Raw genomic sequence first — 7,350 nt, 5'->3', positions numbered from 1 at the left:
CACACATTTTTTTTCATAACTTTTGATTGCGTACACCAAAACAGCTGATTTATGGATCAGTAATGGTACATTATATGTAGCTTGTACCATAAAATTTTCATCAAAATCGGTCCAGTATTTGCGGATATATTGTTGAACCCTGAGATCTGCAATTTTAAAATTTTATGCAAAGAGGATTCACACATTTTTACTGTTTTAATTATAAAGCCAGAGATACTTAACCGATTTCAATGAAAATTTTTCTGTATGTGAAGTATGCATATCAAAATGTTGTGTAAAAAATTTCATTCAATTTGATCCAGCCGTTACAAAGTTATATTTGCTTGAGCGGCACCCGGTCAGTTTTTTTCATATTCAAACTGCTACAACTTGGAAAGTATTCATACAAAATGGCTCAAAATTTTCCTTGGAACATATTTTCATAATAGTATTATACTGTAAAATTTTGATAAAAATCGGAGCAGTATTGGTAGTTCTATAATCAAAATTGTGCTTTACTGACCTTAAATTTCCGAAAATTTTCTATGGAGCGCCTTTGTACAAAATTTTAAAAAGGTAGTTCGATGGTTTTATCTATATATCAACCAATTCTCAATCGATTTTGATGAAAATTTTATGGTATAAGCTACATATAATGTAGCATTACTGGTCCAAAACTCAGCTGTTTTGGTGTACGCAGTCTAAAGTTATGAAAAAAATTGTGTGACCAAATTTTGACCGTATCACCCTTTATCTAAGTATGGACGTGAATAGCTAAAAAATACTTTATCCATGAGCTAGAACTTTGCAGAGCAAAGTCATACCAGATTTTGTATTGTTTACAGTTATAATCATTTACAGCTTTGTTAACCAATGTGGGATATCAATTGAGCCTAGAAACCTCTTTGAATGTTGACGATTCCCTTGGAACTAAGATTTACTAAATGGCTGCAGTTCCACTTAAAAAAAAAATTGGATCATGTTTTACTAATCCATGATCCGAACGAAACGTATGTCTGTTACGGACGCTCCAAAACGGTTGAAAATCTCGGCATAACAATGGATCATCATTTGACCTGGAGTGCCCAAGACAATTCTGTGTGCAGAAAGGTCTACAACGCTCTTCATTATCTCTCAACTCTAAGATATTTCACTCCACAACATGTTAGACTTCGTCTGGCACGTTCACAACTAATGTCTTTTTTTATTATGGAAGATGATTATTGAAGAGTGCTGATTGCAGCGGCCAAGAAAGATGTGTGGATCCTGATGAGCATCGAGGATGGTCAGCGGCAACCGCAAACTCGGTGTCAAATCGTTAACTCAGTGTTATTGTGAATTTGAGGTTGAACTAAATAAATGAACTACCGTGTTACCCCGCTAATACGACACCGATTGTTGTCGTTAAACCGGGGTAAACGAACTAATTCGACAAACTGGTCACCCTACACCACCTTGCTCATTAAAATTTGGCAACTCTATTTTTGTTTTTATTTTGATTTCCGGATTTGTTATGAACCATAATTTCAACAGATATTGCGGTAGTGCGATTGAAAAGCTAGTTCTTTCTACGATTGTTGCCTTCCTCAGTTCATTCCGGTTGGTATCCATGTGGTTTTGGGTGTCGAATAGCACCAACTCAGATCTTCCGGAATTAGCGGCTGCAAGAGAAGCTGCTGCGGGTGTGAGTATAAGTGCAATATCAAACTGTTTTGCATTTACAGTGTACATCGCTGTGACTTTTGAACACCTTTTAATTCGACATATGTCGAATATGCGGGGTACGAATTAAAAAGTGTCGTATTAAAACGTGCCGAACCAGCGCACAGTGGGAAAAAATAGGTTCCTCCTCTCCTCTCCTCCTCTTCTTGGCGTAACGTCCTCATTGGGACAAAGCCTGCTTCTCAGCTTAGTGTTCTATGAGCACTTCCACAGTTATTAACTGAGAGCTTCCTCTGCCAATGACCATTTTGCATGTGTATATCGTGTGGCAGGCACGAAGATACTCTATGCCCAAGGAAGTCAAGGAAATTTCCTTTACGAAAAGATCCTGGACCGACCGGGAATCGAACCCGTCACCCTCAGCATGGTCATGCTGAATACCCGTGCGTTTACCGCCTCGGCTATATGGGCCCTTGGGAAAAAATAGGTATAAAATGCGAATAAATTCAATATCTCTGCTCGGAGTGGACGGATTTGAATGAATTTTTGAAACGAACTGTAAAAATCTCTATAGTTTCAGATAAGGATGGTGTCATTCGCCGCATGATGCTGGAAATCAGTGTATTGAGCTCATTTTACCCCACTCTCACTCACACACACTTTTTTGAGAAAACCATCATTTTTTTCCGATTGGCGTGCAAAAAAAATGACTTATTTAACTCGTATTTATGTAAAAACTTCCATAGTATCGGCCATTTGATATAGGGTTTGTCCTGCTCTAATCGATTGCGTTCCACTCCGAGCGAAGATGCATGTGAAATTTCAAAGAAATAGGGGATGTCGGGGTAATTTGAAGATATTCCAATTTTTAGGGCTGTGCGGTGAGCCAAACCAGCTCCATTCGATACTACGGTAGATTTTACATAAACACGAGTTAAATAAATCGTTTATTTTGCACTCCAGAATTTTTCTAAAAAGGTGAAAATGAGAGAGAATGGGGTAAAACGGGTCCGATACTCTGATTTCCAGTATCGTGCGGCGAATGACACCCTCCTTATCTTAAACTATAGAGATTTCTACAGTTTGTGTCAAAAATTCATTCAAATTCATCCACTCCGAGCAGAGATATTAAATTTATTCGCGTTTTATACAGGTATAATTTACCCCGCTGCACAATGGGAAAAATAGGTCTATTTTTTCCCATTGTGCAGCGGGGTAAAACGGTAGTTAATTGAAAATACGCGACACATTTATTGCTGAACAAACAATATTACGGTATATTTTGTCGTGATTACATCCCCACGCAGGAGCAATCAGTGATTTTTTTAAGATACGGACACCGTCTTCAGCCAGGTGCTGTACAGACTGGACGAAACTTAATACTAGAAAAGTTTCTTCGGTCGAAGCGGGAATCGAACCCTCACCCCATAGCATGGTGCGATTGTCGTTTGTTAATAAGCAATCCAGTAAACAGCGTTAAAATAATTTACAAAACTTTAAAACAAATCTATTTCTTGGGAAATTCACGAAATCGGCATTGCTTTACTAGTGGTAAAAGTGTGAAGAATAAAATGAAGATGGCTTAATATACCTGTTTTCTCTAATATTCTCCAATTCACAGGGATTTTTTAATAGAAACCTATGTGGTTTAAGAAGCGAAAATTACTGTGATGTATTGATGTTCCAAAAACCATGCGTGGATATACTGTGAATTTGAATAAAGCCTCAAATAGACATGTTTCTTGCCTAAGTTAAACTGGATTATTTTTGGAATTATGAGGGGATTATGGGGCAAGATGGCTACAAGGGGCCAGATGGCCACCCCGTGTTTTAAGCATTAATTCGCAGCATAAAAATATGTTTCCGTATTGTTTTACATTACATAAACCATATAATGTTATATTATCTTGTCATTTTCCTCCTGTTAATGGCATCTTAGGCTTACGAGCATTATAAGAATGCGCTTTGGGAATTCTCCAGAGCGTTTTGGATAACCCTTCATATATTGGATCGCCCACGTCTAAGTCTGAGTAGTCTCTGATTGCATTAACAGTTGAAGCTTAGGCTCCCATGCCCCACCAGCCAGTTAACCGGGTTTTGCAAACTAAGAATTATTTGTGGCAACACTTTGAGCGGCATGATGGAACTATGCCGAGCGCGCTAAGTATTATTAGACCACTAATGTAGTTGCATGAAGTGGGTGACGAGGTACATAAGTATCATTACATCGTGCTTAACCGTTATTGCAATATTGAGGCTCCAGTTTGATTAAAGTTTGAAATACACGGGGAAATTCTCGGGAAAATACATAACAACTCATGAGAAAACTGTCAAGTTCGATTCAAGTATAAGTTAGGTTAAAAAACGAATCCGCAGACGAACCTATATTAGAAATTCTTTCAGTGTTCTGTCCAGTCCATATGTTAAAGATGGCTCTACGTCAAAGATAAAGTTCGCCAATCGTATTCCTCTCATCGCACTCTACATACCTAGCCCGCCATATCTCATGGATCTCTGGACATCTGGTTTACTACTTATTTAAACATTTTATTGACTTTAAATTGATGTTTCAACTTATTGCATCTTGCTTTGCTCTTTAGATTACCGTGCAAATGTTCAATCATTCGAAACGAACCAATGTATGCTAAAACTGGTGGAAACATATTGTGGTGGGACAAAAAATTTCTGCAGGGGGTCGAATACGGTGCAAAAGATGCAATATTTGCAAAATTTTCAAAAAAGTGTCTATTACCATAAAAAAATGTTGGCAAAACTGAGCTCTCTGCAGAGAAACAAGTTTTCACAACCCAATTGCAAAATAAGGCCGATTTTTTATATTTGAAACCACTAAACATTCAATTTTAGATTTGGATTCCACGACCAACCGGAGACCCATTGGCGTCCCCTCTGGGTGGTCACAACCCAGATTTTGGGAACCTATGTCAATGAAGACCCAACTGTATGTCTTTTCAAGATGGCCTGTACAAATGAAAGCCTTATGTATACAAAAACTGCTCATGAAAAATGTTGATTGGCAAATCAACATTCCTTTTTTCTTTCCTAAACTCTTTAGTAGTCACGCTGTCCTATTTTGTACAACAAGATAAAAAAAATCAGTGTGGTGCTAGCGGAGTTGACTGTCCGCGCGACTACCAGAAGGTTCTGCACATTGGACGCCAATATAATTTGACATCCTCAACCAGTTTACAATCACCTTCATCCACCAATCACGCTCAATATACTCGAAATGGCTTCGGGTGAAATGCTCGTCCATCTTTCTTCAGAAAACTCCGCGTTGACTCCACTCGTCGTAGCTTTGGTTCCGGTGGTGGTTCTGTCGGTCCTGGGGCAAGCGATAGCACAATACATTCGGCAGGAAGTGAGATAGATGTTGTCAAAGATGATGGCCGTCTGGATGTGCTCAGTGACATGGGCCCCGCAATGGGTTGCAACTCTCGGGCCAGCTCCACGCCGGACATGCTGGCAGCCATTTTCCGAAACGTACGCTTTGTCGAACGAGAGAATATATGCATTGTAGTAGGAAAGAACATGATGTGCGAGTTTCACGCTCTATATGCTACGTGGTTGTGCTTCATACTATGCTGGCAGATGGCTACGCTCTACTCTCTGCAATATGTAATATTTTTTAGTAATGTGAATAGAATGTTGATTGTAACACTTACGTGATAAAACAGAAAACTGAATATCTGATCAGCTTGTCAAGGGCTCTGCCACTTTCAGGGACTTTTGTCATCGCAAGTCTTGTAACATAGTGCACGAAAACATCAGATAAGTAAACGATATTCGAATGAACTTTGGTCAGACCTCTGCGAATAGTGTTACTAGACAATCAGAGATTGGCTACTGTTTCAGTAAAAACCTCAATTAAACCACCATTCAGGAGCAAACATTTCAAAATATTCCGTTTGAGGCTACCCGTTTAAGGCTACCCGCTGATGGTGACCAATCGAACAACCTTTCAGCACCAAGTTTTATTTGGTTCTTCACATTTGTGGTCTTGGAAATTCTAAGTATGGCTTATATCTTCACCTTAAAAATCCCATTTCATCCCATTGCCAGTAGCCAATAATTTTGTTGTTTAACTATTTGTATGAACCAAATTTGCCCCGTAGAACTCGTAGTTTCCAGAAAGATAAGCTCAGTACTTTGGGTTAGTGAGTTATTGCAAGCCAGCCGAAATACCACAAAACACCTAAACGTCAACTGTCAACTCTGCACATGGAACTGCCTATCTACTGACTTTATCGGGAGCACTCCCCAAGTAACAATTTTCAGTCAAATAGACTAGAAGAGGTTCTTAGAACAATCAAAAAACCAAAATAAATGGTATAATGTTTTATAAAGACCTTTAAACCCTCTACAAGATTAAGGACAGACTTGTTAGAATCCCAACATGGCCGCCACAATGGCCGACTTTGGCACCTACTAACGATTTCGAGGGCACAAATCTCTTCGTAAACAAAACCAGGGCACCTGATCTTCTTATTTTAAGCTTATCACAAGTGAGCAAGAACAGAATAATAAACTGCTTTGTTGTGTAACGCTTGTTTCTTGAGATTTGTGCGTTTGAAGTTTTGATGCACTGTTGAAGCGGGATGTCAAGACGTTTGTCCTTAATGAGTCATCAAAATTTTATTTGGGTCGTTTACTCGCCGATATACTAAAGGTCCGCGAGTTCGGAATCGTTGCGCTGCAGGTGGTGTGTTGGACAAGATCAATATTACGGATGTTTAGAAGTAATCACAAAATCTACCAGAGCTGCGACAACACACACAAGTTGAGAACAGCCCATCGTGATGGGCGATATGCAGAGGTGGCAGATCGACGAAAGACTATGCAGGTTGACGATCAAAGGCCGATCTTCAAAATAATCAACGTGCTCGGCCCACAGTCCGGAAGCACGATTGATGATAAGGACGCATTCTAGGCTCAACTCGAATGCGAGTACGACCACAGTCCAAGCCTTGACGTCATGGACGTTAGGAGACCTAAACGCTCAGATGATATCAGGAGAAATTCAGACCAATAATTGGATAGTTCAGTGCCCACCAGCAACTGAAGAACGAAAACGGCCTATAACTCATCGATTTTACCATCTCCAAAAAACATGGTCATACGTAACAACTTTTTCCAACACAGCCTCGCTTATCGTTCCCATAGCAGACGGTATCGCAAATCGATCACGTTCTGATTGATGGATGGCACCTCGTCAGGACCTATCGTGGCGCTCACATCGACTCTAACCACAGGTGGTGGTAAAACTGCGCCCACACTTTCCGTCGTCAATAATGTACGGTACCAGCGACCACCACGGTACAACCTTGAACGACTGACGCAATTGGATATCACCTCATCATATCATCATACACATAGAACCTCGAGGCAGCGTGCCCCTCTCGAGGAATGCTGGAGAACATCAAAAAGAAGCAATCAACGACGCAACCGAGAGCACCATCAAGTACATGGAAAGGAGTCGACGAACGATTCGACGAGGAGTGCAGAGCGATTTTGGAGGAGAACAACGCAGCACGGACGGTAATGCTGCAGTAAGGAACCCGGAAGAACGTGGAACGTTGCGAACAGAAGCGAAAGCAGCAGATCCACCTCTTTCGGGGGAAACAGCGCAGCCTGGATGAAATGGAGCGAGGAAATAGAACTGCTGTGCCGTTCCCACGAAATACGGAAATT

This window comes from Aedes albopictus, chromosome 1 (genome assembly GCF_035046485.1).
Source record: "Aedes albopictus strain Foshan chromosome 1, AalbF5, whole genome shotgun sequence".
Classification (NCBI taxonomy): domain Eukaryota; kingdom Metazoa; phylum Arthropoda; class Insecta; order Diptera; family Culicidae; genus Aedes; species Aedes albopictus.
The sequence above is the reverse complement of the archived record's forward strand: the minus strand, read 5'-3'. Positions refer to the sequence as shown.